Source organism: Pygocentrus nattereri, chromosome 29 (genome assembly GCF_015220715.1).
Source record: "Pygocentrus nattereri isolate fPygNat1 chromosome 29, fPygNat1.pri, whole genome shotgun sequence".
NCBI lineage: Eukaryota > Metazoa > Chordata > Actinopteri > Characiformes > Serrasalmidae > Pygocentrus > Pygocentrus nattereri.
The window spans coordinates 17945614-17973166 of record NC_051239.1 but is presented as its reverse complement, the minus strand read 5'-3'; the positions used below and the strand labels follow the sequence as shown (position 1 = coordinate 17973166).

Below are 27553 nucleotides of genomic sequence, written 5' to 3'. Positions count from 1 at the left end.
CCTTTGTCGTTACAGAGCAGCATTAACAGAGATGTTGATGTAATCCAACAGTGTTTGCTCTCGCTGTGAGAGAAATGACTCTCCAGAGGCCGTGTGAAGTTTATCAGGCAGAATTGATCTCCACTTAGAGCATGATCCCTCTCTCAGGCCCTCAGGGGAGCATTCGCTTCTATTCTGATCTTTGAAGTCTCCTCAAAACATGTGGAGGAACTTAAAGCTTTATTTAGTTATGTGAAACAACGTCTCTTCACTTGAAATAGATCCTCAATATATATCATAGCATTTACAGCTTGTGCACTTAATATTGGGTGAAAACATTGAAATAGTCCAAAGTGACCTTCAGTTTTTACATTAAAGAGCCATCCCTGCCTAAAACTAGGGTTGTCAAGGTATTCTGTACCATTGCATTCCTCAGCTTTATTTGTCAGTTTGTTCATTTGTTGCAATTTTGTTTATTTTGTGTGTGTTCAATCATCAATGTTCTGTCGTTAACATACCCTGCATCCATTAAGCCAAAGAACCACCGGGAATCCCCCCTCGATAAAGAATTCCTGACTGCTAGTTCAGCTACTGATATATAAGCCAATAAACTCAAATGTGATGTTTGGCCACCTAGATTTAGCATTAGTTGTCCGCTTTCCTTCTGCATTGACCAGCTAGCCGGAAAAAATCCTCATGTGTTTAACAAGCCCATCCTCATGTATTAAACTAGCCAATCATCATATGTTAAACCAGCCAATCCTCATATGTTAAACCAACCAATCCTCATATGTTAAACCAACCAATCCTCATCTATTACACCAGCCCATCCTCATGTATCAGACCAGCCAATCCTCATATGTTAAACCAACCAATCCTCATATGTTAAACCAGCCAATCCTCATATGTTAAACCAGCCAATCCTCATATGTTAAACCAGCCCATCCTTATATAGGAAACCGACCTATCTTCATGTATCACACCTATAGCCTTCATAGCTTTCTTCCCACCTTCAAGATACATAATCAGACTGCTCCAAGTCTTTAAACGGGAAGAGCGTATTGAGACTATTGTGGTACTATTGCAGGAGGCAAGTAGGCAAGTTCATAACAAATGTAGTAATGACTTAATTTTTATTTTGGCCAGAGTGCCCCTTTAACTTACCTTTAAAGTGAAGAATGTTCTTCCCTTCTCCTGTGAAGGTACTGGAAGGTGAAAGTATTGGTCCAACAGCAATGGTGTGTGTATGTGTGTGTGTGTGTGTGTGTGTGTGTGTGTGCGTGTGTGTGTGTGTGTGTGTGTGTGTGTGTGTGTGTGTTCATCTGTCTCCCTTTGCAGCTGTGGATTTATATCGGATAATTGCTAATTCAGGAGTGTGTTGATGGTATCTCTCTGTCTTCCACATTCTCACTCTCTCTCTCTCTCTCTCACACACACACACACACACACACACACACACACACACACACACACACACACCATCAATACCCACACGGCGGCTGGCTGTGAAACTGTGAAACAGCAAAATAAAGGTAAAAACTAAAAAGGCAAAAAATTCTCACGAATGAAAGAGGATATTTTAAATATGATTTGATCTTCAGAACTCGCAGTCGCTGACAGCAGCTTACCTTTGTACAACTTGAATGAACCTATCATCCTATCGTCTATCACAGTCCAATACACTAAAATAAGCTTCATGGGCTACATGGGCTAACATAGCTTACTTGTTTGAGGTGTCTGGACTGTGCAGTTGTCGACTCCTTTGGCTTCAGCCACCACCATTTGTGACCTGAGCATCACCAGCAAAACTAGCATACGCTGTGATTAAGAGGCTGGTATGCTAGTCAACCAGCAGGACCATACTGGGTTACTTGCTAAACCAGCACTTGACCATCATAAACCAGCTTAGACCAGCCCTGTTTTTTTTTTCAGCAGTGTGTCATTATAGTGCAGAATTTAATGTAGAAGCATTTTCTGGATGGATGCATCTTTGTGATTATCTGATTACCACTACAATGATGTCGCTAATTTCAGTTAGCTATTGGAATTAGTCCCTCTGGGATTTGCATAGTCAGTCAGCAACAAGCTAACTGTGATGCACATTCGCTTTCTTGCTTTGTGGCTGCTACTATACAGCTCCAGCTTAAACACTGACTTTTGGAAATGTGCATGTAACATATTTGTACTTGACATAGAGCAGTTTTCCAGTGACGTCTGCAGGAAACACTTCAATTTAACACCTAACTCTGGGTGTTATTAGAGGAGCCTGTTAACTTTTGAATGGAAATCGGACATCAAACAACTGATTCACTGGTTAAGATTATTTAGTTTTTGAAAAGTATTTGAGACAGTTTAACTGTGATTAACTCATTTGATTTCCTAATATGTGGATATTGTTGATGACTGCACTGCTATCAATATGTAGTCTTGTAAAATGCAGTTTTTAATAGTGTAAATTAGTTAGACGCTGCATTTATTTCAGTATTCATTGCCCCTTGGCTTCCCTGACGGCTCTTACAGTGACAATCATTCGTACGTTGCAATTTGTCAAAGCTAGCTCAGTGTGTGTGTGTGTGGTGGGAGCACTTCTGTGTGGACCATCTGATGGATGATCACAGTACGGCTTGCACTGGACCAGTTAGTGTCTGAGCTAGCCAGATGAAATAACATGGCTTAAACACACATGCTGTCATCCAAGCACAGTAAGACTGGTGCTAAGAACCAACTGGTGGGTTCAGAAGTGAGCTTTGGCTGTGGTCAGTTGCAACACTTGACCATGTGTTGTCATATGGGAAAATAAAATAAAATAATATCCTCTAGTATCTGTGGTTTTGGCATGTAAGTGTGTGTTATTCTCACAAATCAGCCACCAACCTGAAAAATCAGTGACAGTCTTTAGAATAGTGTCACTGCAAGCTACATAACAGTGTGGCATGGGCCACACTTTCACACCAATAACAAACTGGTAAATCTTCTCAATATTTCAGCATGACTTAATCACTGAGATGTAAAGAAAGTCAGTTAGAGAGTTTTGATATGAAATAGTTTATTGTAGGGGAACTTACCAAGATTTCTTTATAATGGTGGTGATAGCAACCAGAAATCGCAATGCCTATAAAGCAGATATAGTGCCCCAAAATGACCAGTGAGCCTGAAAGTGTCTTCTTAGTTTTAATATGTAATATTGATAATGGTAAAGTAATGATAAATCTGAAAGCATACATTTTCTCGGGGGAATATTTTGCCTGACAGCACATCTTTACTATAAAATGGCTTTAAAAAATAAGTTTTAAGCCAAAAATGATCAGAAAAGAATGTCACAAGCATCTGCTGGTGTATTTATAATCTTCTTATGGAGTAACTTTCTCAAAGGGAGCTTTTAGAGGCGTTAAAGTCTTTAGCTGTCTGGTTCCTATCACCACCACTGTGAATAATTCTTTAGAATGGATCATTTCTCATCAAATTTTGAATAACTTGCCGATTTAATTATGCAGAATTTAGCAAAATTGGTCGATATGTTTTGCAACACCTATATCACCTATGTGAAGAAGTAACTGCCCCAATAAACACCTATATTACCCATGTGAAAACGTAATTGCCCCACTAAACTAGATAACTGGTTGTGCCACCTTCAGTAGCAACAACAAGTCAGTCATTCAGTAGAGGAATTCTATCCCACTCTGCTTTTGTTCAGCCACGTTGAAGGGATTTGAGCATGAACTGTCTGCTTAAGGTCCTGCCACCACATCTCAATGGGGTTCAAGTCAGGACTTTCACTTGGCCGCTTGATGAGACCCCTTAACCTACTTCACATTGCTGGAAAGGATTGATTTAAGTGATGTTTAGATTCAACAGGGTGTGTGTTGTGTAACTGATCCTAATAGTCAACTAAATTGGTTAATTGCTTGATTGTGTAACTAATGCTGCCAAACATGCTTCATGGCACTGTAACTAATATTGTATTACAACATGTGTTCATGTCTAAGTTTCATTAAAACAGGAATGCGGTCTGTGGAAGGCCCTAGAGGACTATATTTGAGACTTCTACACTCATGGTGCTCTGTCATTTGCCTCGTCTACTTTTTTTGGAATTAAAAGACATTTTTTAATCTTCATGTATTGCCTATGTGGTACAGTGCAATTCTATTTCAGCCACATGACTAGTGGAGCTCATTAGACTGAAGTCACTTGCGGTGAATTTCTCAGAAGGAAGGCAAGAGTTCTGCGTCATCTAATAAAAAAGGACGGTGAGATGATTAAAAAGATGACTAAAAAAATGTAACAAGCTTTTTTAGAAGCTTAATTGATATTTCTTCTGCCCTGCCCCTTTATTTTACTCTCTTTGTGTGAGTTTGAGTGTTTATTAAATTTTTCTGTTTATGGAGTGGTTTAAAGCAACAGCTTGGCAGAAAATCAAGTTTGCTTCTTTAATTTTACACTGGAGGTACAAGACTAATGTAGCTAACATGTAATGGAAACTCATATCCCAATAATCAGCATGGCGTGAATTGCGTGTGTAAATCATTGTATACCTACCTAAGTACTTTCAAGCAGAGTTGCTTATCTGTGACTTGAACACAGCAGGAAAAAACTAAACATAATTGTGGTCTGTGCAAACGTTTTGTTGCACTACACGTTGTGTTTTATTTTTTTCCCCGCTTCGTCAAATTCAATAAATATATAGAAATCGTGCTTAAAGTTTGCAGAAAAATCTAAGAGTGTGGCCTGTACAGGATGTGGTCATTTATTTTCACTTAGTAATTCAATAAAACAATATTTGCCTAGAGACTGTCACAGTGGAGGAGGCTGTGTACAAATATTATTTATGTATGTATGGATAGACAGACAGACAGACCTACAGATAGATAGATAGATAGATAGATAGATAGATAGATAGATAGATAGATAGATAGATAGATAGATAGATAGATAGATAGATAGGCCTACAGACAGATAGACAGACAGACAGACAGACCTACAGACAGATAGATAGATAGATAGATAGATAGATAGATAGATAGATAGATAGATAGATAGATAGATAGATAGACAAACAGACAGACAGATAGATAGATAGATAAATAGATAGATACATAGATAGACAGATAGACAAACAGACAGACAGATAGATAGATAGACAAATAGACAGACAGACAGATAGATATATAGATAGATAGATAGATAAATAGATAGATACATAGATAGACAGATAGACAAACAGAAAGATAGATAGATAGACAGACAGACATACAGACAGACAGACAGACAGACAGACAGACAGACAGATAGATAGATAGATAGATAGATAGATAGATAGATAGATAGATAGATAGATAGATAGATAGATAGATAGATAGATAGATAGATAGATAGATAGATAGATAGATAGGGAACACACAGACTGAGGAATATAAGGCCCTGGACCCAGAGGGCTGTTACCTAGAAATTTAAGTGCAAAAAAAATCTGGGGCCTGGGGAGCAAAGAACCCTGGGAACACTGTGGCCTGAGGACCATAGAACCCTGGGAACATTGGGGCCTGAGGACCATAGAACCCTGGGAACACTGTGGCCTGAGGACCATAGAACCCTGGGAACATTGGGGCCTGAGGACCATAGAACCCTGGGAACATTGGGGCCTGAGGACCATAGAACCCTGGGAACACTGTGGCCTGAGGACCATAGAACCCTGGGAACACTGTGGCCTGAGGACCATAGAACCCTGGGAACATTGGGGCCTGGTAATATAGTGTTGAGCCCTATGAGACAGCACAGTCAGCACGGCATTAAAGCGGCTGCCTTCAGTTTCAGACACAGCCAGTCATAGTTGCAGTACAGATACACACGTGTGCCAAAGGGATCTCATTTTCCAAAGCCATGTGTTGGAACGACTGCAAAGATTGTGTTCTTGGAAAGAAAGCAAGTGTGACATTCCTTTATCAATCCCTATCATCCGTCGCTCCACCTGGACAGTCTTGGCTTACCTCGCAGGGCTCTTCATAAGCGTTCTGTAAGAGCCAGATAGACAGAGCAGTTTTAAGAGTAGATAAGAGTGATGCCTTCTGTGGGCTCCAATTAAACAAAAAAGCCATTGAGATGCAGATCAGACATGTAGGATCAGCAACTGCATGTACAGCATGTTCTAAGAAACAGAACAAAGTGCAGGCAGGGCAATCACACTGAGGCCTGTAGCCTGGTGGGAGGGAGGGGGGGTTGACTCATGACTCATGAGTTGCTGTGATATTTTAACAAGTTACATCAACCATTAGCCTGCATTACCATCAACGTTAACACAAAATTTACCTTTTTTACCTTTTAGGTTCATGTCCCTGGCCATACTAAGCTTGATTCATCATAGTATTTAAATGACAGAGCTCTTGTTTTCCCATAATGTTCCATCATATTGTGACTTTTCTTCTAAAATGTCTTCTGATGTAAGATAAATAAGTGAGATGTAGTGAAAATGGGACTCCTAACAACCCTGCAAGACCACCAAACTGTCAGATAAACGTAACTTATAGAGTCCATCTTTGAGAGAAAGGAGAAAATCATGTGCACTATGCATATGAAAAGATGTGCAGCTTTCAAGAAGCCTCTCAGAACAATTGACTGGCCACCCCAGAGTCCAGACCTCAACTCACTGAACATGTTTAGGATTACTTGGATTGTGAGAAGCAAAAAATTCAACCAACTCCTAAGACTGAACTTCAGAGGTGTGGAATAATATCCCTTCCGAAACATATGGAAGCAGTAATAAAGGTGAAGGGTGGACGGCTGTTAAGGCTTCGGAGGCATTTTCTGTTGAACATATTGAAATGTCAGCAGAGAAGAGGGAGGGGTGCAGGGATGCTTTTATAGAATAACATCAATGAAACACACTGCCAGTGCTCACTAAACAGCCAGGACAGTGGGGCTGGTCACCTCTTACGTCAATGTCATGGTGATCACACCAACAGCCACACAGCCCAGCACAAAATAGCACAACCAACATGACAGTGTTAATAAAACGTCACAATCTGTGAAGAAAATGCCGCTCCGCATGGCTGTGCCACCTGCACATACCCAGCCAGTAATGGGTCACGACAATATGTTTGAATAAATTGTGCCTAATGGCCTTTTTAACTGAATTTAAATAAATGAAGGCCGGTCTCTGATTTATGCACAGTGCTGTATTTCACAGTATGAAAGCACTAAGGTAGGCATGGCAACAGCAGGTAAACAAATTACAGTCATTTTTAGGATTAAGTGTCATTTTAATGTTCACATTCATATTTGTAGTCATTCACATTCATATTCATTCATATTCATCATTTTCATATTCGTTTCTTGGGACTGGGACCTAAGATCTTACTTATGCTGGTAAGCTAGTCCTGGAGCAAAACTTTCAAAACTCTTTAACTTGGCATTTTATGTTTAATTTGATCTGTGTCATAGTCTTATATGATTTTAAATGAATGCTTTAAATGAATTGTTTCTTCTATTACTGATAAGCTTTGTGAGGAACTCCCTGCCACTGGTATGAAAAGTGCACCATAAATAAAGATATGTTATAGGATTTGACCTTAGCAGAGATTCACTTGGAGGCTTATGATTCCTTACATTCGACCAGATCAGACTTAAGCCTGTGTTCAATAGTGTATGCTGAGGGAAGCGTGTGCGAAAGCGACAAACAGGAGCCTGCTGATTCAATGAAAGAACCAAACTGAGCCACATTCATATTTCCTCTATCCTCCGAGTTCAATTCATCCGATTTTCTTTGAAACCACATCGGCCTACCGTAGATACACGGCTATTATTTACGTTCAGGGAGAATGTGTCAGAGAACAAGAAAAAAAGAGAAGAAACTGAGGAAGTGCTCTCTTTTCAGTCCACTACTCACACTCTGCTCTTTGTTTTCTGACGTATTTATTGTTCATTGCGGCAGCAGCCTTGAGACTGTCTTTGTGACTACGTGTGTGTGTGTGTGTGCGCTTGTGTGTATGTGCACCCACGCTTTTGCGCATGTGTGAAAATTTTTCTTTGCAGCTGAGTTCCCAGCAGTACTTGTTGATAGCAGGCAATATCTAGGATGACACTTTCTCAATCTCCTCCTGTGGTTGACAAAAGGCGACAGGAGCCTCTTTCCGGTGCAGGCCACAAAGCTAGAATTCAGGAAGAATCATTGAGAGACAGAGCTAAAAATGCTGGTGATGCTGTGATTCGGTTGATATGTCCATATGGAGCAGGATCCTGATGTATTCGCATGTCAATAAATAGCCAGACTGTGTAAAAGTTTTGACTGTGCAACATTTAATGGAGAGAATAAGTGTGAAAACGTTTTATATAGTTGTTAAAGTTGTTGGCATATTTTTCTGTTATTTAATCATATAATTGTATGAACCTTGAAATTTACGACGCGTTCGAAGCTGTAATACTTTCCCATCTGGAATAATGGATCAACACCACTAATAATCCACTGGGCTTCCGTTAGCTACAGTTGCTATTTCCGTGATCCTGCTACTGTGCCATTCATTTAGCCTACTACACTTGCCAAAGAAGCACATTACAAAGAGAGAACAGTTTCACAGTTTCTTAATACAGTGCCGTGTTATTGTTAAGAGCAACTGCCAGAATTCATACGTACGTTTGTGTCCTGTTAGCCTTGTGTTAGCTACAGTAAGATGGGTTTCTCAGCACCACCATTAGACTCTGAAATACCTGACTAATCTACTTAATAAAGCTATACTCACATTTATCACCCAGATAGTGCACTCGTATGTGGGCCGGTCAATTCAGATTCACAGCTAAACTGTCAGTATGACTAATAACACAGATGACCAAGTGAGTTTTGTAGGTAGGAGGTCCACATGTTCGTTTGATTGGCTAGTTATCTGAGGAATTGGTTCAACAGCATGGCTCACGCTAGCCGCGTAGCTTCCGTCTGCTATCTTCAATGAAATCTTTTTCAAGAAATTGAGTTTCTCTGCAGAAATCTTGTTGAAAACAAAACAAACATCCCCATGTTTATGAGCTGTTTATTAGCGCTACTCAGTTATTCCCATAGATTTCCATTCAGTAGCCAAAAAAAACGCTGGGCTGACTTTAAACATATGGAAGGCTGCCTGCACATACCCACTGTGGCTTAATAGAGAAATATGTAATAGATTTCATTTTCAATGTAATGGTCCTTGAAGAATTTTATGCTATTGCGATTCCTGTGATTAATGGAAACCAGACTGAGGTAAAGTCTCACTCAGGTATCGTGTTCATGGCTCCTCTAATTTCTTTTACTGTGGTCATGAAATATTTCCCTCTTTCTACAGATCACAAGCTATTATGTTAATATTCTGGTGGTATTGGAATGGACACGTAGCTGAACGTCTCCACTTTTTCATCTCTTTCCCTTGAAGGCCGTGCTAGAAAAAAACAACATAGACCAGTACAACTGGTCACCAACAAAACCAGCATATGTTGTGTTTTAGATGCTGGCATGCAGGCCAGCAACAATAGATCAAAACTTGAATTGGGTTTTGGATGCTGATATGCTGGTCACTCAGCATGGCCATGCTGGGTGAGCAGCAAAACCAGCACCAGACTAGAAATATACCAACAGCAACCTGCACCTCTCTGTTACTCTCCATTACCTATTTAAGACATCGAGTCAACATGTTTACCAAAATGTAACTTTATAAAACAGTCCACAATTGCTTATGCCCTCTGTACACAGCTGGATTTGACTTATTTCATTCGACAAACGATCAGGCGTGGATTAGCCATGTCTTGATGTCTTGAAAACTGTGAAATAACAATAAACAAAACTAAAATCAAAGGTAAAATGATATTTGTATACGTTTTTAGTAAAAAACAAACTGAAATAACAGATGAAAGTAATCTAAAAATGACTTGTCCCATTGAAAGCCACAGTGTATTGTGTAGTCCAAATGCAAACAGTCTCTCAGGATGCGTCACACTGCCAGTCGAATATGGACTGTTGTTGTTGTAATGTACTTTAGTGGTTTACTGGAGTAATCGTCAGAGGGTTATAGAGTGGTGGGCTATACAGTTAACTAGTGGATGGAACTGTCTACTATGTGTGTCCAACACATCTGGTTCTAATACTCAGATGCCCCTAAAGGCCTTCATTACCTGGATCGGGTGAGTTTGATTAGGACTGGAGCTAAACTGAGCAGGGTGGTAGATCTCCAGGACCAGGATTGAGCACCACTGTCCTTAACAAAATAGTAATAATAATCTAACAGATGACCAATGATTGAAGTGACCTGTCAAATTCTTGCATACGTCAATAGACCATGGCAAAGAACACTTTCTACAGTAAGGATGGTACATTACAGGATATATAAGGATGTCATGTAATGGATTTCAGACACTGTGTTTGCTTCAAGCACAGATGCTATTGTAACCTTGAAATGTATGGGTGCTAAGATTCACACATAGCTAGGGCTCATCAGCAACACAACATTCATGTCTACCACAAATTGGTCTTAAACTGCTATGTGGCAAAACCAGATGAGAGCAATTTAGAAGAACATCACAAATAGGTAATCAAATTATATTAGACAGTTGGAAATTCAATAACTGTCAATAACTCACAATAACTGTAAATGCTGAGGCTTGTGGAGAGAAAAAAACACACTAATCATGACTATTGTAGTTACTGTATCTTCCTTTCTATGATGTTGCCATGACAATACAAATGAACAGATATGCAGGTCAGTGGTGGATGAGGACAGTGACAATAAGTAATACGGCAGCTTCAGAACAGCTTCAGTTCAGCTCTGCCTACTGATAATCCTTAGTTTCTAATATAAATCATTTGAATTCTTTATTCATTTGTCCAAGATAAAAATGTTATGCACAGTGTAAATAGTTTAATATACAGATATTACATATTTAGTGTGTGTTCTTTTTGTTTTAATAAAATATAGGCAGCTTAAAATCTGTAAGCAGAAATGAGAGGGGAGGGGCGCTGCGGGGGGTGACAGAGAGAGAGAGAGAGAGAGAGAGAGAGAGAGAGAGAGAGAGAGAGAGAGAGAGAGAGAGAGAGAGAGAGAGAGAGAGAGGCCGCAGGGGGGAATGGCCGCAGCTGGAAAACGATAAATGCGTTGAGAAAAGTTTTCCTACTCGGTAAACTGAGCCTGTTCTGCTCAGCCAAGTCTCAGAGCGCCGAATCGGTAATGAAGTGATGCGGCCAGTGAAGCTGAAGAGAGGAGCTCGTGCCGCGTTTCTAACGACATTTCAACCGAAAGTCTGTTTGTTTTGTACTTAGCTAGCCTTGCTAATAGTGAGCGTATGTGCTAGCTAGCTCTGCGGTAGTTCACTCCGCGCTCAACTCTACCAGCGTTCATAAAGACTGCTGTGTGTGAGAAACGAGAGTGTCACTCTGTCTCTCCTCGTCCCGTCGGACACAGAGACTCAGTAATTCCACCCCAGATAGCGCTCAGAGTTCCTCTGGCGACGAGGGAACCGCTCTCATCCCCGCCGTCGCTGCCCGTGGGCGGGTCCGCCGCACCTGCACAACACCGCGCTCCAGTTCTCCATCGGTGCCCGAGTGGGGGGAGCGGTGGTCCGCCTCGTGTCCAGCTCTTCTATTGCTGCCTGGACAGGTTCAGACATTTGTCTCGTCAGGTACTGATCTAATATTTTCTATTGCTCGTCCTAAGTTTCGGGTCTCCAGCTCCGACTCAGGCCTGCGACGTTTTCCTTTGTTTACTTAGTTGAGGCTTTTGAGTGTGTAAGGACGCGGCCCACTGGAGTTTAAACCTTTCCAGAGGTTTATACTTTGTCCCTGTGTTCAGAAACTCTTTTATGAGCTGCTCTATATTTTCCACTGCTCAAGTCCCATTACAGGTGTGTTTAAAGGGGAAATTCTACATAAGTCAAATTCATGATTGGCCATATGAGTTTAAATTAAAAGCTACATGTGTGGCAAGTGTGGTGTACATTGAACATTTGCTTAATCTGTAACTTAAAGAAGCTCTAACATCTGGTTACTAAGAACTCTGAAATATGTCATTTAAAAATCTAAGCACTGTTATATTGTAAAGGTATTTACAGTTTACATTTTTCTGAACCCTGATAATTCTGAAAAATCCATAAGAGAACGTACTTTGATAAAATCTGACATTTTTCACTCGTGAAACACTCAGTAAACCTCTGGTATTTTATATCTAAGTGTATTTGAGTATTTTATAAGGGAATAGGGAGTGATGTATTGAATTCAGGGCCCTTATTCTTGCCACATATATTTGGAATAGGGGTTACACTAATAACCAACATAAGCAGCTGCTCAGGGCCTTACAGCTGCCAAGGGTCCCCACATGGGGCTCCCACCTTAATGGTATTTCCATATTTCCATACCATTATGTAGTTTAAAATGCTTCAATGAAGGTGAAAAGCAACTGATTAATCACATCTGAAGCAGATTCAACATCTTTCTGACGCTCAGATTCATGAAACTTAACAAGCACAGCCACGGTTAGCTTGTTTTACAACAGCAGTTAACAACTTTCTCTGTTAATCCAGGTTTAGATACTCTGTGGCTGTGATTAATTCTCCTGCATGTGAAACCATGACATCTATGACGAGCAGCGAATTACATGAAAAATGGCTGAAAGAAGGAAAAAGAAATAATTCCTCCTAAATATCTAGACAGGTAAGTATTTGTACAAGCAAAAGAAGCAATATTGTCACCTCTGCCACAAAGGTTGAATCAACTAAACTTAAAGTGAGCTGAGTAAGCAAGAAATACTGTGAGACAGACCCCTGAACTGCTGAAAAGGTTATCAGTAACTTTAACTTTCATAATAATAATAATAACAATGACAGTTTCCTCTGGGTGCTCTAGTGTCCATGTAGTCAGGTGAACTGGAGATGCTAAATTGCCCCTAGATGTGAATGTGTGTGTGAATGTATATGTTTGTGTGTGCCCTGTGATGGAGTGGCGACCTGCCAAGGGTGTTTCCTGCCTTCTGCCCGATAAACGCTGGGGTAGGCTCCAGCACCCTCCGCGACTCAGAAGGATAAAAGGCTTAGACGATGGATGGTTGATTAGATAGATGGGTAATCATATTAATAATAATACATTTCATTTATGAAGTGCTTTTCTGAAATTCAAAACGCTACAGGTAAGTGGTTAAAACGTAGGGCCCCAAACAAGCATTCAGTCATTAGCAGCACACAAATTAGCCAGATATGAACTTACATAATTTAGACAGCATGTGGCAGTCACTGTTATTAGTTGGCATCCAGTTTTAAAGTAGATCTGCTGGCAAGTTTGGGGGTGCGGGGGATCCTGCTCAGGTTCTTAAAATTGCTGGAGCAGGACCTGGATACCTCACACAAATGTATTTTAACACAAAACATACCACTTTTTTTCTATTCTGTTAGTAGCATCTACAGTATTCTGGTAGTGTGATGTAGACTGCAATTAAACGTGCTGAAGTAGTTTTACTTACGCCAGACTAATCAAACCCGTTCTGCAATCACAAGAAAAAGTACCCTATACAGCTATTATTGCAGCATGTCATTAATTGTCTGATTAGATTTTCTTTTTCCTTTTTAAATATCTGGGGCAAGATACTGATGACCGTAATTCCCATATCTTGTATCAGCAACAGCTTTTGCCTCCTACTGTAAATACAGTGATGCTATTGCTACTTTCTGAAACTACATCTTTAGTGGAAGGCAATACACAGTTTACTGCAAATCATCCTTAATCTTGTTTACTCTGCTCTGTTTCATAAATTCAATCAGTCATTCTCTTAACAGTGAGTCACTTGTACATATGGGTTTAGCACCAACGTCATTTTCATTAGCTTCAGCTATTGTTGTGATTTTTCTTTGATTTGTGTACTTTGCATCTGCTGTGCCTGCTGACGTCAGCTGAACTGCCATGTGATTCATGAGAACACGCTCACTGGTGGGACCTTGAAAACAGCTCTCAGCTGAGGTAAAGTCAGATAGAATAAAAACACCGATGGGTGGATTGATACACTGCCGTCGATGAGTGCATTTACATGTACTTAATAATCCGATAACTGCAGAAAATCATCTGTCAGTGATCTGATCAACATGCTTACACGAACTTGATCAGATAATGGGAAACTTCAGGTTTACATGAGTCAGGCAGTAATCGGACTTCTGCTTTGCAGCCGGCCAATAAACTCACAGAATAAGACGTGATGTAAACGTAATGTAAAACGTCTTTTTTGTTTAAAACAACACTACCTGAAAATATAAACACGCATCATCTAGAAGATGAAGAATATTTAAATCCTTCATTTCTTGAAGCATGTAATTGGTTTCAGCATCGCTCCAAATGTTTTTGCTGCCATCTTGCGGCAACGCTGCTTGCGTATTTCCAGTACCGCTGTCTTTTTCACACATGTGCAGACTGAGAAATCTGAAAGACATCAGAGTGAGAGTTTACATGTGCTGAGAAATCTGATTACTGAGCTAAAATCCAGCCTCCTCATCAGTTTTCTTAATCTGATTAGACCTAAGATATCACAGTATGCTGTTTACATGACCATTTGAATAATCAGATAACTGCAGTAATGATTGGATTATTGAGCACCTGTAAACACACTCAGTATGTCCAATCGTGACTTCTTTGGAGAATAGTTCCTGAGAATATTAATACCAAGTGTTTTCTTTATAGAAGGGAAAAAAAATACTTTTAACTTACTCAGTGTAACAAATGTAGACCAGATTTAGGTTCATTCATCAAAATGTTGAAGTGTCAAAGGACAGCTAGAATTTTCAGTTTACTTCTACAGATCATTTCAAAAGTTATAATAAAAACTGTATTTTACTTTTAACTTAGCTTCCTGTAAAAAGTTGTTTTAACTAAATAAATGAGAGGGCACGGCGACATGGTGGTGCAGTGGGTAGCCTGGGTTCGATTCCCCTGCCGGGTGACCGGGGTCCTCTCTGTGTGGAGTTTGCATGTTCTCCCCGTGTCTGCGTGGGTTTCCTCCAGGTTCTCCGGTTTCCTCCCACAGACATGCAGTCAGGCCAATTGGACGTGCTAAATTGCTCCTGGGTGTAAGTGACTGTCTGTGTCTGTCTGTCTGCCCTGCGATGGACTGGCGACCTGTCTAGGGTGTATCCTGCCTTCTGCCCGAAGACTGCTGGGATAGGCCCCAGCACCCCCTGCGACCCTGACAGAGAAGCGGCTTAGAAAATGGATGGATGGATGGAAATGAGTGGGCAGTCTTAAAATTTTGAGTTAACTGAATTTCAGATAACAACAATCTGTGTTTTATGCCCTATCAACTTTTTATTTGAAGTTCATATAACTGAAAATTTCAAGGCAGCCCAAACAATGACTTTTGTCAGTTAAACGAATACTAAACAGCCACCTCTTTCTCACACTTTAGCTAGTTTAGGCTTGCAGACAGATTTATTTGATAACCTGACTACTTTTTCTATGACCTCATTTCCAAAAAAGTTGGGACACCACGCAGAATGTAAATTAAAGAAGAATGCAATGATTTGCACGTAAAGCATATTTTTAAAGGAAACAACACTCTAAGTGTTTGGGAACTGAGGAGACCAATTGCTGCAGTTTTAAAAGTGAAATGTTTTCCCATTCTTGCTTAATATAGGAGTTTAGAAGTTCAACAGTGCGGGGTCTCCTTCGTTGTATTTTTAATTTCATAATGTGTCAAATGTTTTTAGTGGGTGACTGGTCTGGACAGCAGGCAGGCTTTTAACACGGAGCAATGCTGTTGTAATACATGCAGAATGTGATTTGGCATTGTCTTGCTGCAATAATTAAGTCCTTCCCTGAAGGGGCTGTAGCTCAGTGGTAGAGCACATGCCTCACATGTGTGAGGTCCTGAGTTCAGCCCCCAGTATCTCCAATGAGGCACAGTTATGGTTGCAGTGCTGCATTTGGGTCCAGTCTTGGGCTGGAGGTTAGGGAACCGGCCTTGTGTCCAATCATGTTATAAACCTGCTACCAATTAACCACCAGGTGTTTTTTATTTGTTTATTTATTTATTTATTTATTTTTTCTTTACCAATCTTTTGTTGGCTCCATCCCAACCTTTTTGGAATGTGTTGTTGGCATCAAATTCAAAAGGGGTGTATATTTTTCAAATAATAACTAATTTTCTCAGTTTCAACATTTGATATATTGTCTTTGTTCAATTTTCCAATGAAATACAGGGTTTAAATGATTTGCACATCATTGCATTTTGTCTTTATTTACATTTTGCACAGCATCCCAACATTTTTGCAAATGGGGTTGCACATTAAAATCATGGTGTTAACATATAATGAATAGAATTAGAAACTATATAAAATACACAACCTAATTTTTTGGTAAAATTTGATTTCTTTGACATTTTTTTACTGCAAAGTAGAACACAACCTAGGTAATCCCACTTAATCTCTGCAACTGTCTGTGGTACTTTGCTTGCTTGCTAACACTGGCTGCATTGAAATGTAGTTAGACTCCTCAACAAAGTGACTCAGTCAGTCAGTCAGTGAGCAAAATTACTTATTCTAGTTCTACCCTCTGAAGTATTTATTTGACAGTACACTATGTAATGAATACGTCCTGAAACTTATAATAGTAACAAAACATTCTTATGTCTATATTGTTTGCAAGTCTTTCCCATTTTCCAACCTTTTAAAGGTTTCCATATAGGTATTGGCTCTGAGATACTAGCCTCGGTATTACTTGGTTTCAGAAAAATAAAATCAGTGGCATCACCCGCCCCAAAACGAATTCAGGTGTGTTTTTACCAGCCTAATAAACAGCATGTCAGAAACACACATATTCCTGGTTATTGAAGCTAGAGAATGTTCAGATTTTCAGTAGTTTAGAGCTGAGCTCACGAGGAAGAATCCCATTGCCACCTTGCCTTGCCGTGACTGCAGTCAAAATAGAGGTGACCTGAACATACGGTCTCTAACAGGGAGCACTCAGGTGGTGAAAATAGGCAGCAAAACTTCACCTCCTGTATTCCAAACACCCATGTCCCCAATGGCTTCAGCCAAAAACCTGTACTATTCTGTAATAAACTGTCCTCACTGACAAATAATGAAACACTAGGCCTTCTCTTCTCTGTCCTGATCAATATTGAAGTGGTTTTTTCCCCAAGAGAATTGGATATAACTCTTATTTTTGATATGGAAGGTATGAGTTACTTCTATTTTCATGTTAAAATAATCTAACATTATCTTAATTATTCAAATTCTGTTGATTTTGTGCTAAACTGAAAAAAAAGTCAAATGAGTAAAGCTGCTTACAACTTTGTGAGAACAGTCCACCAACCAAAAACATCTAGCCATCAATGTCCTGGGGGCAGCGTCTTGTGACCACAGCCGAAGGACTGGAGGATGACCAACATAAACTGTGCAGCAGTTTCATCTACAAGGTGGACTGACAAGGTAGGAGTGCCTAATAGAGCGGACAGTGTTTCAAAACTCCAGCAGCACTGCTGTGTCTGATCCCCTCAGACCAGCACAACACACACTAACACACCACCACCGCGTCAGCGTTACTGCAGTGCTGAGAATGACCCACCACCCAAATCGTACCTGTTATGTGGTGGTCCTGACCACTGAAGAACAAAGAAACAGGAAGACTACAGTTTGTCATTGTAGAACTACAAAGTGCACCTATATGATATGTGGAGCTGATAAAGGGGACAGTGAATGTATGAAGTGGCTGGTCAGTGTATAGTAATGTGTCTGCACCACCCAGTCACACAGTTCTGTTGTATGACAGATGTGGTGCTGATGATGTGTCTGATGGATGGTGAACAGTGCTATGCGTTCCAGTGTACAGACCTTTGCATGTATGAGTTGTTTTTATTGCAGGCCTGTAAAGTGTTTATCAGATTGTACTCAGATGGCAATAAAAGTGTGATTTACTGCGGAGGTCTAGTTTCTTTCCCCAGCGTTCATTCACATATAAGCCGTGCTCCTCTTTCAGCTGGGAGATCTGTTTTTGGCTCTTACCTGCCCTGATCAGGCCGAATTGGCCTGACTCTTTTACAGTTCAATAAAAGTCTAGAGGATTCCACCACACGCTCCTCTCAAACCATCTGTCCATTAAGTGTCTAGACAAAGATTATTCTGTGACCTTTAGATCCTCGAATTTGTTCCCACAGGAGTGAAGATGCCTAAGAATTCATGTCCTCCATTACAGCAGTAATTCACTCCTCTCCTCTTTTTTGTCTATATATTTGTCTCCAGCAATGAGCGCGTTGACCCTGTGTCCATCTAACTGCTAGCTGTGGGAAGGGTTGTGGGGTTATTAAACAAACAGTGGCTCGTGGCAGGGGTCTGTCGCTACGATGGATGAATCTCAAAGGCGAACAGTGTGCAATTTCCTCAAGGCGAGAGCCTGAGGGGGTGATTTGATGATAGCGATGTCTACAGTTTGTCCTTGACTAGGTTTTGCTCATTTTCTTTGTAGCTTTGTCTTAGCTTGCTTCTGGCATTGCTCTCTCTCTCTCTCTCTCTCTCTCTCTCTCTCTCTCTCTCTCTCTCTCTCTCTCTCTCTCTCTCTCTCTCTCTCTCTCGCGCTCTCTCCTTTTCCCACTAATTTCTTTCTATTCTTTGCTCTCTCTCTTTCACTCTTTTCTCTCTTTCTTGTCTTTTTTCTCTTTCTCACCCACTCTTTCCCTTTGTCTTCCTATGTCTCCTTCTTTCTCTTCTCTTTTTTTACTCTTTCACCTTCACTCCCTCTTTTCCCGTCTTTCTCGTCCTCTCACTCTGTCTCCCTTCCTCTCTTTCTCTTTCTATCGCTCCCTCGTTCCTCTCTGTTCTTTGCGCTCTTTGTCATTCTTTGTTTTCTCGTTCTCTCCCTTTTTCCTCTCTTTCTCACCCTCTCTCTATCCCACCCTCTTTCTCTTCCTTTTTCTCTCCTTTGTTCTTGCTATCTCTTCCTATCTCATCTCTCTCTCCCCATCGTTTTTTTTCTCTTTCTCTCTGTCTTCTTTTCCTTCCCCTCTCTTGTTTTTCCTCACTCTTTCTCTCCCTCTTCATTTCTCTCTATCTCTATTTCTCTCTCCTCTCATTTTTTCTTTCTCTTTGCTTTTTTCTTTTTCCTCTCTGTTTATATTTCTCTCTCTCATTCACTTTCTTCCTCTTGCTTTCTTGCTGTCTCTCTTCTCTCACTTCATTTCCTTTCTCTTTCTCTTTTCCTATCCTTTGTTGTCTTTCTCACTCTCTTTTCGTCAGTCTCTATTTCTCTCTCTTGGCTTCTCTCTCTCTTTCCCCCTCTCCCTCTCCTCTTTGTCTTGGCTTCTTTGTCTTTCTCATCCTTTCTCTTTGTTTACATTTCTTTCCCTCTCTCACTTTCTTTCTCCTGCTTTCTCTGTCATTTCTGTCACTCCTCTATTTCCTTCCTCTTTCTGTTTCTCTTTCACCCCCTTTCTCTTATTTTTCTCCCCCTTTGCTCCCTTTCTCTCCTTTGATCTCTTTCTCACTGTTTCTCTCTCTCTCTCTCTCTCTCTCTCTCTCTCTGTGAAATTGATTATGATTTGTTGGTCTGGCAGTAGGAGATATCAGTGCTGGCCTGGTTGAGCTCTGTGTGTGCGGTGAGGGTTATTGAATTAGTGTCCAACTCTTTTGTGCTGCACACTTGGTGGACACTGGGCGCTCGATCAGATCTCCTGTAAATGTGGAATCATATTAAAGACACATTCAGTCCAGCTCTGACCGGCGAATTAACATCCACTGATCTTACTTCATCTTACTCCGTCCACGTCTCTCGGCTTGGTCATTTATCCCCAATCGAGTTCGCAGTCGGCTCTTTCTTACGTGCTATTAGATTACAGTTGATCAGCAACTCGGGCACGAGTTCGGTCAGTTCCAGCTTTGACGCACTGGCCCACCGCTCAGTCCGCACGCCGGTGTTTGGGGATGTGGAGAGTGTAGCACTGATGTGTTTGTGTATTCATGCATGCCTGTGTTTGACAGCAGAGATAATGCTCTTACACACGAGGGGCCGACGCTGACATTATGAAACTCACTTAAATTACCCCCAGCCATCAAACTCACAAAGGCCACTCATCACTCAGCCACTGATGACCAGCACTGCAGAAGAACTAGTGTAAGTGCTCTCTCTCTCTCTCTAATTATCTCTCTCCCTCTCTCAGTATCTCTCTCTTTCTACCTCTATCTCTCCTTTTCCCATTCTCCCTTTGTATGCTTGATTATGCTCTGTCTCTCTCTCGCTCTCTCTATTTCTTCCTTCTCTCACTCTTGCTCTCCCCCTCCTCTCCCCTTTCTTTCTCTTTCCTTTTCTCTCTCTACCCTTTTCTCTCTTTCTCCCCACTCACCCTCCTCTCTCTCCCCTTTCTCTTTTCTCTCCTTCTCCCCTCTCACCCTCCTCTCTCTCCCCTTCCTTTCTTCCTCTTTTCTCTTTCTCCCCTCTCTCCCCTTCCTTTCTTTCTCTTTTCTCTTTCTCCCCTCTCACCCTCCTCTCTCTCCCCTTCCTTTCTTTCTCTTTTCTCTCCTTCTCCCCTCTCACCCTCCTCTCTCTCCCCTTCCTTTCTTTCTCTTTTCTCTCTTTCTCCCCTCTCACCCTCCTCTCTCTCCCCTTCCTCTCTTTCTCTTTTCTCTCTTTCTCCCCTCTCACCCTCCTCTCTCTCCCCTTCCTTTCTTTCTCTTTTCTCTTTCTCCCCTCTCACCCTCCTCTCTCTTCCCTTCATTTCTTTCTCTTTTCTCTCTTTCTCCCCTCTCACCCTCCTCTCTCTCCCCTTCCTTTCTTTCTCTTTTCTCTCCTTCTCCCCTCTCACCCTCCTCTCTCTCCCCTTCCTTTCTTTCTCTTTTCTCCTTCTCCCCTCTCACCCTCTTCTCTCTCCCCTTTCTTTCTTTCTCTTTTCTCTTTCTCCCCTCTCACCCTCCTCTCTCTCCCCTTCCTTTCTTTCTCTTTTCTTTCTTTCTCCCCTTTTCTTTCTTTCTCCCCTCTCACCCTCCTCTCTCTCCCCTTCCTTTCTTTCTCTTTTCTTTCTTTCTCCCCTCTCACCCTCCTCTCTCCCAGTCCTCTCTTTCTCTTTTCTCTCTTTCTCCCCTCTCACCCTCCTCTCTCTCCCATTCCTTTCTTTCTCTTTTCTCTCTTTCTCCCCTCTCACCCTCCTCTCTCTCCCCTTGCTCTCTTTCTCTTTTCTCTCTTTCTACCCTCTCACCCTCCTCTCTCTCCCCTTCCTTTCTTTCTCTTTTCTTTCTTTCTCCCCTCTCACCCTCCTCTCTCTCCCATTCCTTTCTTTCTCTTTTCTCTCTTTCTCCCCTCTCACCCTCCTCTCTCTCCCCTTCCTTTCTTTCTCTTTTCTCTCCTTCTCCCCTCTCACCCTCCTCTCTCTCCCCTTCCTTTCTTTCTCTTTTCTCTCCTTCTCCCCTCTCACCCTCCTCTCTCTCCCCTTCCTTTCTTTCTCTTTTCTCTCCTTCTCCCCTCTCACCCTCCTCTCTCTCCCCTTCCTTTCTTTCTCTTTTCTCTCCTTCTCCCCTCTCACCCTCCTCTCTCTCCCCTTCCTTTCTTACTCTTTTCTCTTTCTCCCCTCTCTCTCCCCTTCCTCTCTTTCTCTTTTCTCTTTCTCCCCTCTCACCCTCCTCTCTCTCCCCTTCCTTTCTTCCTCTTTTCTCTTTCTCCCCTCTCTCACCCTCCTCTCTCTCCCCTTCCTTTCTTTCTCTTTTCTCTCCTTCTCCCCTCTCACCCTCCTCTCTCCCCTTCCTTTGTTTCTCTTTTCTCTTTCCCCCCTCCCTCACCCTCTTCTCTCTCCCTTTTCTTTCTCTTTCTCTTGTTTCTCTCTATCTCTCTCCCCTTCCTCTCTATCTCTCTCTCCCCATTCTTTCTCATCTGTTTTTTTCTCCCTCCTTTTCTCTTTATTCCCTCTGTGCCCTTTCTTTCTCTTTTCTCTCTCTCTCCCCTTTCTTTCTCTCTCTCCCCCCTTTTCTTCCCTCTCTCATCCTCCGCTCTCCCCTTTCTTTCTCTTTCCTTTTCTCTCTACCCTTTTCTCTCTTTCTCCCCCTCTCACCCTCCTCTCTCTCCCCTTCCTTTCTTTCTCTTTTCTCTCTTTCTCCCCACTCTCACCCTCATCTCTCTCCCCTTCCTCTCTCTCTCTCTCTCTCTCACCCTCCTCTCTCCCCATTCATTCTCATCTGTTTTTTCTCCCTCTCCCTCCTATTCTCTTTATTCTCTCTGTCCCCTTTCTTTCTCTTTTCTCTCTTTCTCTTTTTCCCCTCTCTCCCCATTCTTTCTCATCTGTTTTTTCTCTCTCCCCTTTCTGTCTCTTTTCTCTCTCTCTCTCTTTCTCCCATTTCTTTCTTTCTCCCCTCTCTCTCACTTTGCTTCTCTTGTCTCCCCTCTGCTCTCTCTCCCCTCACCACCTCTCTCTACCCTCTACTCACTCACTCACTCACTCACTCACTCACTCACTCACTCACACACACACACACACTCTCTCTCTCTCTCTCTCTCTCTCTCTCTCTCTCTCTCTCTCTGAGCACCCCTTGTGCTTCTAATTAAAGTCATTCAGCTGGCCTCTGATTGGCTGAGAGCAGATGACTCACACCTACAGGGCTTTTAGAGTTGGGGCGGGTGCTCGCTGTATCTCTCTCTTACAGGAGAGAATGCATGCTTGTTTCACATCTACCATCCGTACACATAACAACACGCGCACACACACACACACACACACACATACACACACACACACACACACACACGGACATGCACACTCTCCCAGGCAGACGCATGCTGAGCTGAGCCAAGCGTAAGAGAAGGAAAAAAGACGCAGAACTAAAGAAAGACCACTGCATTCCCCAGGGGTGTCAGAGAAGAGGAAGAGTTCAGGCATCTCTCTCTCTGTCTCTGCCTCTCGCTCTCCAGCCTCATCCCTGTGCCCTGCCATCACATACACAACAGGAGAGGCAGCAAGGAAGACAGAGCGAGGGAAAAACAGAAAGAAAAAAACTGGTGAGTGTCTTCCAGCTTATGAAACTGCTGCATGGATCGGGGGGTGTGAGAGTGTGTAAGTGCGCATGCATGTGTGTGTGTTTGTGTGAGTAAGTGTGTAAAATCTAGGACATACAAATGCAGTTTTTACTTAATTTACATTCACTACATTTTGAAAGGGTCCTTTAGGTAAAGACAGTGTTTATCTTTTAACCCAGAGAACCATCTGAATGCATCATTGGTTCTTTGTATGGTCTTCGATAAAAAACCTGTTGTATATGGTTCTTTAAAGTGCTCCAAAAAGGTTCTGCTACTGGTACTAGTGGGGCTCTTTATAGAACCTTTTTTATGCGGTTTCTTAAAGAACTATGTATCACAGATTGTCCATTATAGAGAGAAGCTATTTAACCAAAACAAAGAATCAATTATTATACATTTTCTTTCTCTATTCACGCTTAAAAATAATGGCGCCAAAAATGATGGCATCGTCTTTCCTGTGAGAGTCACTGTGATTTCCTAGAGAACCGTAGAGAGGCTGGTTCCTCAGGGAACCGTTTGAGTAAATGAGATGTGCAATTGTGAAGAACCTTTTCCTTGAAGAGCCAATGAGGGGCCGGTTCCGCAGGGAACCATTTGTGTAAATGAGATGTGCAAATGTGAAGAACCTTTTGAAAGTCCACAAAGCCTCCACATAATGTCAAGGTTCCGGGAGGAACCCTTAAATTAGTAAAGGAACTTTAGATTATGTGAGGTTTCTCAAAACCTTCAAAGGTTCTTCACAAACACAAATGAGTTTTTTTTTCAAACGTGGTTCTTCCGGGAACCTTATATGGCATTGCTCACGGAACCCTTTGTGGCACCTATTGTTTTTTCAAGAGTGCATAATGATTGCCTTTACTAGAGAACCCTTGACTGCATAAATGGTTCTCTGTCTGGTTAAATGGTTGTACCGTATCATGGAAAACCTGCTGTATATGTACTGCTGTTACAATACAAATAGGTACTCTATAGAACCTATTTTACTGAGAGTGTATGCATACACACACACACACACACACACACTACCTCTCTATCTATCTATCTATCTATCTATCTATCTATCTATCTATCTATCTATCTATCTATCTATCTATCTATCTATCTACATAAAAGAAAACTCCTCAGTTAAAACAACGATGGTTATAAACAGATGTTTACATGTTTTTCTCTGTCATTAATAATTTGTTGCATATGCTTCTTTAAATCATCTTAAGCAGTGGTTGTTTAAGCACTGACGGGATAAGGGCTTTGTAAGTTTGTTGTGCTTCTATAATGTCTGTATAAGGGATCAATTGACTGTGATCTTATGTGATGCTGCTTCTGTTTTTGACGAAACATTCAACTGGTTGTCGATGTGGGAGCATCTAGAAATCTCCAGAAAGTTTTTCAGGAGAGCTGCTGTGGCGCAGTTACAGTTCAGTCAGTGTGATGCAGAGAGTGCGAGAGAGACAGAGAGGGAGAGAGAGAGACAGGGAGACGGAGAGAGACAGAGAGAGGCACAGGGAAAGAGATATGGAGAGAGACTGCCTGTATAAGTGTGTGGGTATGTACACATACGTTACACATGTGTTTGGAGGGACGGAGTGAGCGCAGTGTGTGTCTGTTGGTAGGTACACACATACGCACATTCTCATTTTGGTGTGTGGGGAGGGTAAGAGTGTGCTGGGTCTGTGTGTGTGTGTGTGTGTGTGTGTATGCTTGTTCAAAGCCTTCTCTGCTCTGCCAGAGCGTGGGTGGAAACTGAGAGATCTTTCTGCCTGTGAGTGTGTGTGTGTATGCGTGTGTGTGTGTGTGTGAGAGAGAGAGAGAGAGAGAGAGTGTGTGAAAGAAAGAGGGAGTGATGGAGTGAGAAAAAAGCGACAGTTGCAGAGGAGTGAGAGATGTATGAAAGAACAGTTGAGAGGGATGACTGTTAAAGCATCTCTCTCTCTCGCTCGCTCTCTCTCCCCTCCTCTTCCCTCCCTCGCTCTTCTCCTCCGCACTTTTCCCCTCTTTCAGCCTGAGGGGCATCTGCTATCCTGCGGCTTTTTATGCTTTTTCTTTACCTTTACACTCTGAAACTGAGAGACAGCAGCAAAACACATAAACATACACGCAGTGGCCATAACATGACGCAGTTAGACCAAATGCCTGTACAATCAATGACCAGACTGAGCCAAATGTGTGTGTGTGTGTGTGTGTGTGTGTGTGTGTGTGTGTGTGTGTGTGTGTGTGGGAATCAGTCCTTTCATAAGTCATATGAATCCATTATGCAATAAATATTAAGTGATGTCTTTGACAAAATGGCAGCATTGATAGTTAATTGTATTACACACTTTTGTTATATAATTCGTTATCTTTAAGATTTATATGTATGTATAGTTATATTTTAACATAGTTATATAAGTATGTATATATATATATATATATATATATATATTTGTATTGAGCTGTCCAAAATATAACAAATGTACATATAAATCTTAAAGATAATGAATTATATAACAAAAGTGTGTAATATATATATTACACATATATAAATATATATATATATATATATATATATATATATATATATATATATATATATATATAAAATATACATATGGCTGTTGTTGGAAGAAAACTTTGTATCTCCATTTTTGTCATTTTTCAGTTTTTGACATAATTTGAAAGTATCTGTTACTCTTTACATTGTGTGTAAATTTTATGATGAATGGCCTAAAAGAAATTACCCAAAATGCCATGGGAAAAATTCTGGTTCCATTGACTTACATTGAAAGTAAAGTATGTTTTTTCCTTCTCCTGTAAAATTACTATTTTGGAGATACAAGGTTTTCTTCCGACAGCAGCGATATATATATATATATATATATATATATATATACATACATACATACACACACACACACACACACACACACACACATATATATATATATATATATATATATATATATGTTTCATGTCCTACTTAATTCAAAGGTTTAGCTGTAAAGAGTGTGGTTTGATTTTAAATCGTTCATTGTAGAGAACTTTATAAAGGTGGTGATGGGAACCAGGGGTTGCTATATTGTAATTAGGGTTTAGAGTCATTTCATTTTCTTTCCAAAACCACCGCATTATATGTAATGTTGGTGGTGCTGCAATAGTGGTGAATCTCAAAAGTCCTTAGGGGATAAGTTTGCCTTACAAAACTCTGCATGTACCTCTCTTCCATGACTTGATTTAAACAAAAACGGTTCTTATCTCAGCACTTCCAGAAAACTGTGGTCTCTGGTATCAGCTAATACATTCGTAACTTTGATGTAGTAACTTTCTGTGATTATATATTAGTGTGCACATCTTGGTCACCTGGATTGAGGTTTATGATTAGCCTAGCTGTTAATGCAAGGGTCCCGAAAGACCTATTACCCTGGAAAGGTCTGGATCTAACACAGCTGGCTCAAATATTTAGGCCCCTCAAAGTTTCCCTTATCAGCTGTGCTAGATTTGTATTGCAGCTAAACTCTACAGGGTGGTAGAGCCACAGTACCAGGATTGAGCACCTGCACTAATTTACTATGTAGTGCCGTTATGCCTTATGGAGAAGTCCAAGCATTGCCATGTATTTCCATTTGGGATGAAGTTTGCATTAATTGTGTTGAGGAACTTTGGAACTTTGTAAAGTTTATGCATCCCACCCTTAGCTGATCAGATTTTGAGAGAATGAATGTTGGTGGAGAGTTTTTGAGCTGTAAGTAATGAGCTGTAATAGGAGCAGGCTTGTGACTTCTAGATATTTTCTGATCTCTCTTCTCTCCTCACACCCACAACTTTGCGCGAGCACACATGAACATACGTCACACTGTCCATAAATATGAAACGGTATTACGCACCCGATGCTCCTATTCCGGACTTCAATTTTGAGCTAATGATGTCATCCTCTCTGCCAGGTCGCTCTGTATAATGGGAGTGCATGAAAATGATTGAAATTCATATGGATGACAAACACAATCCATTATACACAAACGAGAGCACACATTTTGCATAAGGGCACATCATCGACTCGGGCTCATTTATATTTGCTGGGAGCTTGAAGCACATCACAGAAATGATTTGTTTTTGCTTTTGGCACATAATTGTATTGCGTTAAATGACTATTGCTTTATGCAAAAGTCGTAAATATTTCATTTTGCCCCCTTCCCTTTTTCTTTGCTCATCTTTCGACCTGATCTTTTCTTACCAAAACGCACACATGTACACACCCACATACCTCAGAGCCTATCTGAGCTCGTTCGGCTCCTGCTTAGGTAGGGGGCCACGTCATTGAGAGCAAAAAGAAAGGCACATTGTTCCAAGTCCGCCTCTCGCTTCACCATCTTTCTTTTGAAATTTTGATGCTGGATGCTAGCCTACTGTGAAATTGCGTCATGCCCGGGTAGTCTGCAAGGAGCCAGTAGTGGCTGGCTATATCCGGCTAGCAATGAGATCTTAACATCCGTTCTTATGTTTACAAAGAGCCCTGCACTTTACATTATGGACACATCTGCTCTCCTGGAATAATTTGGCTTGTTATGTTAAATCCTAGCCATTTAAACTGTTAAATCTTCAGTGAATATCAGTATTGTATCAAACTTAATATGGTCATTTTTTTGG

The 27553-nt window shown here is 41.2% G+C and overlaps 1 protein-coding gene across 2 annotated transcripts in view; it reads left to right on the top strand.

The window, feature by feature from the left end:
- Nucleotides 1-22577: 22577 nt before the first annotated feature.
- prickle2a (prickle homolog 2a) overlaps nucleotides 22578-27553 on the top strand; it is a 59184-nt gene continuing 54208 nt past the window's right edge. For both annotated transcript variants that reach the window (XM_037536180.1, XM_017683924.2), the window contains exon 1: nucleotides 22578-22918. The gene's annotated coding sequence lies outside the window, so the exon portion shown is untranslated. The remainder of the gene's footprint in view (nucleotides 22919-27553) is intronic.